Source organism: Ailuropoda melanoleuca, chromosome 15, assembly GCF_002007445.2.
Source record: "Ailuropoda melanoleuca isolate Jingjing chromosome 15, ASM200744v2, whole genome shotgun sequence".
In the NCBI taxonomy this organism is placed as follows: domain Eukaryota; kingdom Metazoa; phylum Chordata; class Mammalia; order Carnivora; family Ursidae; genus Ailuropoda; species Ailuropoda melanoleuca.
Window position 1 is genome coordinate 76286784 of NC_048232.1, and position 11179 is coordinate 76297962.

The window sequence follows — 11179 nt, forward strand, 5'->3', positions numbered from 1 at the left end:
CCCCAGGGTATGTATAGTGGCTGCAATGCCACAAGCATCTAGAGAGAGAACCAGTCTTCTCTTCTTGCAAGCGCCTCCCTTTCTGGGAGTTTTACCTCCTCCCAGTTGGCTAGGACAGCAGTTCTTACAGTGTGGCCTCTGCACTCCTGGGGCTCTTTAAGACCCTTTCAAGGAAGCCGCAAGGTCAAAATTATTTTCACAATAAAATATTATTTGCCTTTTTCCCTGTGGTGACATTTGCACTGGTGGCGCAAACATAATTGGTGGGTAAAATTGCTTAGCATGAATTAAAGTGGTGGCACCCAAATTTGCTAGAATGTACTAGCGGTCATTGGATTCTTCACCACCACACACCCATCAGTAGAAACAAGTTCCAGTGTCACTTAGGAATGTCTTGATGAAGCAGTAAAAATGATTAAGTTTAGCAAACCTCAACCCTTGATATGTGTCTTTATAATAATATTCTGTGCGACAAAGTGGGAAGTTCACACAAAGCCTGTCTGCTACGTACTGAAGTATGATGGTTGTCTTTAAAAAATAACACTTTTGCAACTGAGTCATGAGTTGAACTAGTTCCTCCTTTCGTGGAACACCATTTTTACTTAAAAGAATGACTGACAGGGTGCCCAGATGACGCAGTTGGTTAAGCAACTGACCCTTGGTTTCCGCTCAAATCCTGATCTCAGGATCTTGAGATCAAGCCCCGTGTGGGGCTCCACGCTCAGTGAGGAGTCTGCCTGAGATTCTCTCTCCCTCTCCCTCTGTCCCTCCCCTTGTGCTCGCTCACTCTCTGTAACATAAATAAATCTTTTTTTTTTTTTAATGACTGACATACAAACAATGGTTATCCCAACTTGGGTAGCTCATAGCTCTTGAAAATGTACCAAGAGAGCCAGTCACTTCCAGGAAAAATAGCTGACAGGATTTGTTGCCAGTGACAAAATTTGAGTTTTCAAGCAGAAATTGGAATTTCGCAAGACTTGCATCTGAAATCGTAAGCTTGATTGTTTCTTATATTTAAAGACTTTTCTGATGGCATTGTGGGTGGTGATAACGAGTGTGATTTTTGACTAGTATGATGAAGTATGTTAATTTGAAATATCTGCTTAACTCAGTGAACTAATATTTCCGAACGGCCAATCAAGGAATGATGTTCTAAGAAATGGATAAAAGACCTGTTCTGAGTACAAGATGGACTGATGAATTTTAACATAACAAAGTACAAAAAAATTTTTTAAGACTGATTGGTTTCAGATTCCACATTGCATATAATCCTTAAGAAATTACCACTTGTTGAGTTTGGGTATAATATCAAAGAAGAATATTCCCAGTTATGTAAAAGGCTATTAGAATATTCTTCTTTTCCGACTGTATAATTGTGTGAGGCCAGATTTTCATCATATTCTTCGATTAAAGCAACAGATAGGCTGCAGAAGCAGACCTGTCTTCTATTAAATTGTCTTCTATTAAATTGTACATTAAAGAAGTTTTCAAAAGTGTAGAACACTGGTACTCTTCTCATTAACTTTTTTTTATTTTTGGAAAATACATTTTTCATTAAAATTTTGTTTATGCTAATATGTAATGGGCTTATTATTTTTAAATGAATTCATAAGGAAATAACTTAAAAATTTCTAGTTTTAATTTCTGATACTGTGCATGGTCATATGTAGAACTTACATAAGCATAAGCTCTTTGGGGTTATCAATAATGTTTAAAAATATAAAGGAGTCCTGAAACTAAAAAATTAGAGGACTGCTATGCTATGAAATGGGGAAGCACCCCTCCCATCCACTGCAGAAGACAAAGACTCTGACCCCAAATGCAATAGGACCCACTAGGCCTGTGACTACCCAGACCCCCTGCAACCTCTCTTCTCCTGATACAGAACTAGTGTTTCTGCTGCTCTTATGAAGTACCAGGTGGATGTTTAGTCCAGTTGCTTATGGCTCTATTTAGAAGGTCGGGTATTTGGAACCCTTCTTCTCTCTTAGTTGTCCACTCTGGGAAGCAGGGAGTTTCGCATTTACTATCTTGTCATATGGTTAAGTAATTTGACAGTATTTGTTTTGTTTCTCTGTGAGAGAATAGTTACTCTGTTGTAAAACAGATTCAATCTCATTTTACAATATTCATTACCATTTTGGTGTGACAATGAAGCAAAGTTGGAAGATAGCGCGGTATTTTGAAAAGAACATGGGCTTTAGGTTAGAATCCCAGCTTTTACACTTACAGAGTAATTGTGGGCAAATTATATGACTTTTCTAACCTCTTTTTTCTCTTCTGTAAAATTAGAAGAAAAAGACCTGCCTTTTAGATTGTTTAGAGATAATGTGTACAGCTCATTTGACACATAACAGCCAATCAGATGAACTGTCATCATCATCATCACCATCATCACCATCATCCTCATCATCGTGCTAGGACAGGAGTTGGGAGAGTTTCTGTGGAAATCCTGAGACAAACAGCCTAAATCCTTTTTGGTGCCCTTGCTAAATTCTTACTGGCTTCTTAAAGCCCTCTTCCTTTCTCCTGGGAAACTCAAGGTTTCTCCCTCAATACCAGGGAACAGCAGATCCAATGGACAAGATGAATACCTGTCACCCTCTTCCTCATTCTATCTTGACGAAGAGGAATTGTTGCCCCCTGGTTGAAGGTCATTCTCCCTAATGACACTTTTCTTCTTGCCTCCAATGCCGTCCCAGGCAAACACCTTTCTATGGGCTTCTTCTGAAGTCTAGGTCCCAGTGTGAACCACTAGAATGGACCAGAAGAACCCACCTCCCCCATACCATGGTTGGCCAATAGTGGGAAAAATAAACAGCTGGATACGTTTCATGAGGTGAGATTTGGTAAGTAAAAACCTAGGTGTGGCTGCAGAGACCGATTCCTTGAGTATTTTTATTTTTATTTCTAGGTAAGTGCTCCAGAAGGGGATTTTTTTATGGCATGATGCGTGAAAATGGCGCACTCCCTCATGCGGCTGGAATGGAAGCCGTGGGTCTTTTTCCTAGCTCCGGGAGGCAGATGAAGGAGGTGGGGGAGGTGGGGGACGTAACTCTCGGCAGCTTGCTCAGTTACCTCTCCTGTTGAAGCTGTGCCTTGGGCCTCAGAACGCAAGCCTGGTGGAATTCTGACCTTCTAGAGGACGTCGTTCCCTCGCTGAGGCTGCCTGCTTAGAGCCGAGATGTGTCCTTCTCGTAAGTAGGTTTGCTGGAAACTGGGTGTGCCGGAGTTGTCCAGCGAGTGCCTTTTTAAAAACAAAGGAAATAAATGAAATCATGGGGAAGTGAACCAATCAGAAGCTCTGGGAAGAAAACGATATCTCTCTGGGGAAAAGATACTATTTCATTTTACTCTAATGAAGCATTTTGGAGGGAAAGGTATAGCTTGTCCAGAGAGCCTGGCCAGAAATCATTTGGGTCCAAGTGACAGACAGAAACCCACTCAGAGTAGTTCAAGTAAAATGTGAATTTGATGTAAGGCATGAGGCACACCTAAAAATCCTGTGCTGAATATTAGCAAATCAAATCCAGCCACATCGTTAAAGGATCAGGTGTTGTATCCAAGTTAGATTTACCCCAGAAGCGAATGCTGGATCTAACATTAGAAAAGTAATCATTGTAATTTGCTACATTCACAGAATAAAGATTTTTTCTGTGAAAAATCACAGAAGCATCAAATAGATACTGAGGGGGGTCTTCCCTTAAACATCCAGAGTGTCTGGAGGGTTTATAAGACATGAAGCTGATAGGATTACTTTTCTCTTTTTTTTTGTTTAAAGCCCAACGTGGGGCTTGAACTCATGAACCCAAGATTAAGAGTCATAATGCTCTACCCACTGAGACGCCAGGCATCCCCAATTTCTAATATATTCATTAATATTATGCAAAATTACCAGTGCAAGATACAAAAGGCACAGAAGTGATGTTTATTCGGTATAAGAAATCCCAATAAGTTACAGATTGTAAAAAGCTGATAAATTCCACAGGGTCCTAAAAGCCCGAAGTAATAACAAATTACTTTTATTTCTTAAATGTCTGAACTAACTCTATAATATTTTTCCTTACATTTTTTGGCTGAATAATCTTTGGTCACTATTTTTTCTGACAATTATTTTTTGCAATACTTTCTATAGAGAGAATGAAAAGATAATCTGGTCTTTTTTCTAGCATAATTTATTTTTTAAATTTTATTAAACATTTAGAAATACATTAGAAAAATATATTTTATCTTCACCTCTTGTTATTGGTAATGAAATGTAAATATTTAGAATTGTTATCAATTTGGGGAAAATCTATCAAATTTTTTTTATACATGAGCTCTAACATTTCAAAGCCTATAAAATTTTCTTGTGTAGTGGCTATCTGTAAGTAGTCTTGGAATTTTGATGACACTCATTAATTAATAGGAGTATTTGTGGAAGTCATTCCTCCAATAGGACAGTGAGCAATAACTTAACTATTCCAGATATGACTGAAAACTACATAAGTATATCCCACCAAGCACAAAACTAAACGTATTCCCAATTTAGTTTCTCTTTCACGAGATCCACCAAGCTGCTCATGGCCACTTACATGCTACCTGATATAAGCTAGGGTGGAAAACCACAGTGATCTTACCTGACTGTAGTAAGTGTATCTTTTTCACATTTAGCAAAATATTTGTTCATGTAAACACATGGCTAGGGCCTCTCCCAGAGCCTTGAAGAGGGTCCTTGGAGGTGAGGCATCCTAAAGCTGCGGCCTCATGAGCTGTACTAGAAATCTGTTTCTGTACATCTATTCATGTTAAAAACTCTTAGCAAACTAAGGGTAGAAGATGTTTCACCACCTACTGTTAAATAACAACCAACCATATAAAACAATAAGCACTTACTTCTCATTCATACATCTAAGGGTTGAGTGGAGCAGCTATGATTGAAATTACGGGTCCATGCATTGGCTGGGGTGTGTCTGCTCTTGTCACATTCTATGGCTCAGGCTACCCAGTATGCTTTTCTCATGGTGGTGGCAGAAGTACAGAAATGCAAGCTCACAGCACAAGCACATCTCAAGCCTCTGACTATGTTCACATTCACTAACATCCCGTTTGTCAAGGCAACCTATGTGGCCAACCCCAAGCATTCACTTGGTCAACCCTAAATCCAAGAGAGGTGGAAATGCACCCTGTTCTACTCGCGGCAATAGCAAAGGTATGGATTCTACCACATTCATTTGCCACAGGAGTAAATAACTGGGACCGTGTATCATGGAAGTTAACATCCCGAATCTGATAAAGATATCTATATAAAAAAAAAAAACACCTTTCCGCAAGCATCGTACTTAATGATGAAATATTGAAGGCTTTTGCCGCTGAGATCAGGAATGAAACAAAGATGTTCCCTATCACTACTCCTATTCAATATATACTACAAGTCTAGTGAAAAAGAAAAAACAAATATACAAAATGAATAGAGAAAAGAAAACAATACGTAAAATGTAAGAATTGGGAAGAAATGTCATGTTCATAGACGACAAGATTATGAACATAGAAAGCCTGAAAGAATCCACAGATAACCTCCTGGAATTAACAAATGAATTTAGCAAGTTCATTGAATATAATAAATATAAATATAACATAAGTACAATACAAATTGTATTTCTATATACTGTACTACAGATAAAAATGACTTTTTAGAATTCTCTTTACAATGGAACCAAAATATATCCAATACTAAGGATAAATGGCAGGAAAGAAGTACAAGACCTCTCTGCTGTAAAGTACAAATTATTACTGAGAGAAAGTAAACATGCCCCAATAGAAGGATGCTCCCTTTTCATGAATTGGTAAGCTCATTTTTTTTTTGAAATTTTATCTATTTGAGAGAGAGAATGAGAGTAAGAGCACAAGCAGGGAAGAGGGAGAGGGAGAGGAAGAAGCAGACTCCCCGCTGAGCAGGGAGCCCACCCCATGCAGGGCTCGATCCCAGGACCCCGAGATCATGACCTGAGCCGAAGGCAGACGCTTAAACAACTGAGCCACCTAGGTGCCCCAGTAGGCTCGTTCTTATAAAGATGCCAGTTCTCTGAAAATCGATCAACAGGGTCAATGCAATCCCAATCAAAACCTCAGTAGGGTATTTTTTTCTCTCTGGAATTTGACGAGCTGACTCTAAAATTTATGTGGAAATGTAAAGTGCTCAGCCTGGCCAAGAAAATCTTGAAGAAGAGCAACAACACTGATAAATCCAGGCTTGTTATAAAGCTACAGTGGTTAAGACAGTATGGTAATTGGCATAGGGATAGACAAATGAACTAATGAAAGAGAAAAAAATGATCCAGAAACACATCCGCACTTGTGTGGGTATTTGATTTATGGTAAGGTGGCATTGCAGAGCAGTGGGGGAAGGAAGAGCTTTTTTTTTTTTAAAGATTTTATTTATTTAGTTGACAGAGATAGAGACAGCCAGCAAGAGAGGGAACACACGCAGGGGGAGTGGGAGAGGAAGAAGCAGGCTCACAGCANACACTTGTGTGGGTATTTGATGTATGGTAAGGTGGCATTGCAGAGCAGTGGGGGAAGGAAGAGCTTTTTTTTTAAAGATTTTATTTATTTAGTTGACAGAGATAGAGACAGCCAGCGAGAGAGGGAACACACGCAGGGGGAGTGGGAGAGGAAGAAGCAGGCTCACAGCAGAGGAGCCTGATGTGGGGCTCGATCCCATAACGCCGGGATCACGCCCTGAGCCGAAGGCAGATGCTTAACGACTGTGCCACCCAGGCGCCCCTAGGAAGAGCTTTTTAATAAAGGGTCAAGCTATGTCGAGGAGTTGTGCATGTAAAAAATCTTGGACTTCCACTTCACACAAAAATCAATTACGAGTGGGTTATAGATCTATTTACAAAAGATGAAACAAAGCTTTTAGGGAATAACGTTCAAGAATATTTTCAGACCTTCGTGGTCTTTATGGACACAGGTTTTTTGAACAGGGCACAAAAGGCACGAACCATAAAGGAAAAGATTAATAAATCGAACTAGTTTGAAATAAAGAATTTTTGTTTATCTAAAGACGCCTTTAAGAGAGTGAAATGCAAGCCAAAGAACAGGAAAAGATATTTCTGTTAGATACAACCAACAAGGCACTTGTATCTGGGAATATATAAGGAACTACAAATCAAAAAGAAAAATGCACAGAACCCAATTTTTTTTTAAAGATTTTATTTATTTTATTCAACAGAGAGATAGAGACAGCCAGTGAGAGAGAGGGAACACAAGCAGGGGGAGTGGGAGAGGAAGAAGCAGGCTCATAGCCGAAGAGCCTGATNGGAATATATAAGGAACTACAAATCAAAAAGAAAAATGCACAGAACAATTTTTTAAACTGACGCTTCACAAAAGAAGAGGATATCCAAATAGCTATTGAATATACAAAAACATTATTATTACGTATTTATTACCAATATTTACAGTAGTATTTACAAAGGAAATGGTAATGAAAACCACAACAAAATATCCCTATATACCCACCAAAATGTCTAAAATGAGAAAACCTGATTATATCAAGTAATTGGCAAGAATATGGAGCAATCAGAGCTCTCATACATTGCTAGTAAGGATGGAAATTGGTACAACTTCCTGGGAAAACTTTATGCCATATCTAGTAAAGCTGAATCTGTACATACCCCAAGACCCTGCAACGCCACTCCTAGAAGTATATACTCAGCATAAATGAGTCTACATGGAAACCAAAAGACATGAACAAGAATGGTCATAGCAGCCTTATTCTTAGTATTTCCAAGTGAAAACAATCCAGATGTCCATCAGCAATAGGATGAGCGCAGGGGAGTGGTTTATTCATTCAATGGAAATCTAGAGAACAATGAAAATGAATGATCTAGTTCTACATGCAGTAACAGGGATGAATATCATAAAGATAATATCGTGGGAAGGAAGCCAGACATAAAAGAACACATATGATTCCATTTATATAAAGTTCAATAATAGGCAAAAGTAAGACAGAATATTGGTTACCTTTGAGAAGGGTGGAGGGAGTGGTCATTGGAAGGGGGTATAGATGCCGGTAATGTTCTATGTCTTGATCCAGTTGCTTGTTACAAGGATGTGGTCACCCTATGATTGCACACTTCCGTGTATGTTTGTTACACTTCAATAAGAGTTGTTTGTATGTATGTTGTGTTTCAATAAGAATTTTATTTTTTTATTGAAGTATAGTTGGGAATATGGGAAGAACGGAATGCTTCAGAAGCTGTTTATGTTAAACAATTTTATTTTTAAAAGGTTAGCTATCATCATCATCATTATTATAAGGGACTGGTAAAGGAAAGCCGTGAGAAACCAAAGCAGCTTGGGTGGATTCATACCATAGATGTGTTCCCCCAGACCCTCCCCTAATGTTTGAGGGGCCTGGTACAAGGTTGCATATAGAGGCCCAAACACCATTAATATAAATATTTAAAAGTTATAAATCAGTCTAAGAGACAATGAACTAGAATATGTTCTATTTTCTACTCTGAGAAATCTAACTTGGAAGCCAGGTTAGAATTTAGAATTCTGCATTCTCTCCAAGCTTAGAACTGTCAAGTAACAGCCTGGAGAAAGTAAGCCCCTCAGCCCCCAGCCGCCAGCGTATGGCCCACCACACCTCTCTTACCATTTCTGGATCTCTGTAAGGACATCACACGTTCCTGTGGACATGCCAACTTTCACGTGCTGGCACCTTCCACACCCCCAGCAAACAGCTGCCCCAGGGCCAACCACAGTGTGGTCCAGCTGAGGGAGGACAGGTCTGGAGGAGAAGACTGCAAGGCTCTGGGAATGGACTCAGGGACGTGGTGGTAGGGGACGTGGGTTGTGGGTAACAAGAGCATGGTGTAGGAGGGCCGCATGAAGCCTCCGAGTGAATGTAGGTTCTTAGCCTCATGGGCTCCTCACTCTGTGTACACGGGCAGGGGCAGAGGAGGGTCAGAATGGGACCCTCAAAAGTGTGGGCCAAGGGTAGAGTCACCTGTCCAGTTTTAAGGAAAATACTGCATTTTCTTATAAAAAGCCAACTATGCATTTTTCAGCCACTAGAGAGAGAGAGAGAGAGAGGAAGAGACAGAGACTTATTTCTAAGTGGAGTGCAGAATTCCACTCAATGAGCATGTGTCTTCATACAAATCCCCCATCAGGGATGAATGTGGGGATTCTGTTTTGTTTTCCTCACTGCTATACCCCCTGAGCCTAGTGCCTGCTAGATCTCAATATTTGACCAAAAATTCTGTTGTCATCAAAAGCTGCGCACGTCTCCTGTTGTGAGCGTCCTGCTGATGCTGGTGTTGAAAGATACAGCATGTGTGGTTTTGGGGGGGTTTTTTCCGCTAGTTTAAACATTGTACTTTGGTGACTTTTGTTATATCAGGTTAGCCTGTATCTTTTTAAAAAATTTCCTGCTAGTTTCAATTCACTAACCCTATGGGGCATGGTTTCAGCACAGGAGCGAGAACATTCTCACCTCATCAGCAGAGAGACAATCACAACATAGAGGGCTGAGAGTTGAGGCCAGACTCTCCTGGGTCAGAGGAAACAGCTGACCTGCATGGGGCAGAGTGTTAGTGGCCAAGACGGCTCGGTGGAGGAGTGACTCTAGCTGAATCCTAAAGGAAGAATGGATGTTTTCCAGATGGGCAGGCAGAAGGAAATGAATTTTCACACATATTATGGCATGGAGGTTGGAGTAATATGGTATTTGAGGGGATTTTAAGAGTTGAATCTGACTAGAATGTAGACTGCATGAAGAAGATGTATTTGTCATGGGTCATTAAAATATAAAAATTAGGCATGGCTACCATGGGATGAATATTGCTTAGAATGAATGACCCCCACATTAAGGCAATTCTTAATCTTCTTGATTTGGAAAAATTTCACTGATTTTAACCAGCTTCTCTTTATTCACTAGACTCTGGATATTCTTGGAGGACAAGAGTGCTTTAAATTTAAAGGAGCACTGGGTGTTATACTCAAATAATTAATCATGGAACACTATATCAAAAACTAAGGATGTACTGTATGGTGACTAACATAACATAATAAAAATTATTATTAAAAATTAAAATTAAAATTAAAAAATAAATTTAACTCATTAAGAGTCACAAATAACAGGGTCTGAATTTTCATAAGTTCTAAATTAGTGTATTTTAAGTAAGCTTTCTAGGTGACCACAGGAGAATCTCAGAATTAGTGAAAGTTATTGAACTGGCCTGTGAAAAAACACAGTGTGCTCCTCAGAGTGGAGATGTTTTGTGCAGGTTACAGAGAAAGTATTCTTAGGATCAGCTGTTGATTCTGATACTGTCACAGGTCCTTCAGGATGGTGTGTGGTGAAGTGGAACGTCTTTGGAGGCTGACAGGCCTGGGTTCCAATCCCAGTTTAATCATTTACTAAGCTGAATGCTTACGCGGTAATGTTGCCTCTTTAAGTCTTGGTAGCCATATTAATAATTGGAAATAATACCTATCTCATTAAATTGTTGTGAGGATTCATTGGGAAAAACATCTGTGAACAGACTGTCCTAGTAAAGCCTGCTTTTATTATAAGGAACAAGAGACCACTTTGGTTTGGCTGAAATCAAGAAACAGGCATAAATAGAGTTTTCAGGAGGAGGAATGAGGAATGGGATTGTCAAAATCCAAGTACATGGTTCATCTCCAGGAGCCACCAAATCTGTCAACGGTGGCCCAACTTTTCCTCTGTGCATATTCTCCCCCCTCTTTGCTCTCTGTAGCCTGGTTTCCTTAGCTTTCCTCAGTTCCCTTCCATCTCTAATTTTCCTTTGTCTTGACCTTCCTATATCCCAGCTTTGCCTCAGAAAATCTTGTTCAGTTTTCCTGTGTCCAGTACTGTGTTTCTGCAAGAAAAACTGGATTGACTGAGTTTAGGTCCGGTGTCCACCTTTGATCCAGTTATCTGTGACCAAGGTTTGAGCCGTTGGTAGGCATACCTCCTCAGCTCTGGGTGTGAGCCCTTGGTAGGGAGTGCCGCCTTGCCAAGCACAGAGAGGGGCAAAAAGTATGTGCTGAAGGAGTGGAGAAAATTACAGCACAGTAAGTGTTTCATAGCTGGAAGGGATCACAAAAATAATTGAGTATAATCTCCTTGATTTCAGAACTGAGATCAAAACAGAGGTAGTACTTTTGG

At 39.8% G+C, this 11179-nt stretch overlaps 1 long non-coding RNA gene across 1 annotated transcript in view; it reads left to right on the forward strand.

The window, feature by feature from the left end:
• Positions 1–3032: 3032 nt before the first annotated feature.
• LOC117796355 overlaps positions 3033–11179 on the forward strand; it is a 22224-nt gene continuing 14077 nt past the window's right edge. Inside the window, exon 1 of the long non-coding RNA XR_004620778.1 lies at positions 3033–3200. This is a non-coding gene — a long non-coding RNA (uncharacterized LOC117796355). The remainder of the gene's footprint in view (positions 3201–11179) is intronic.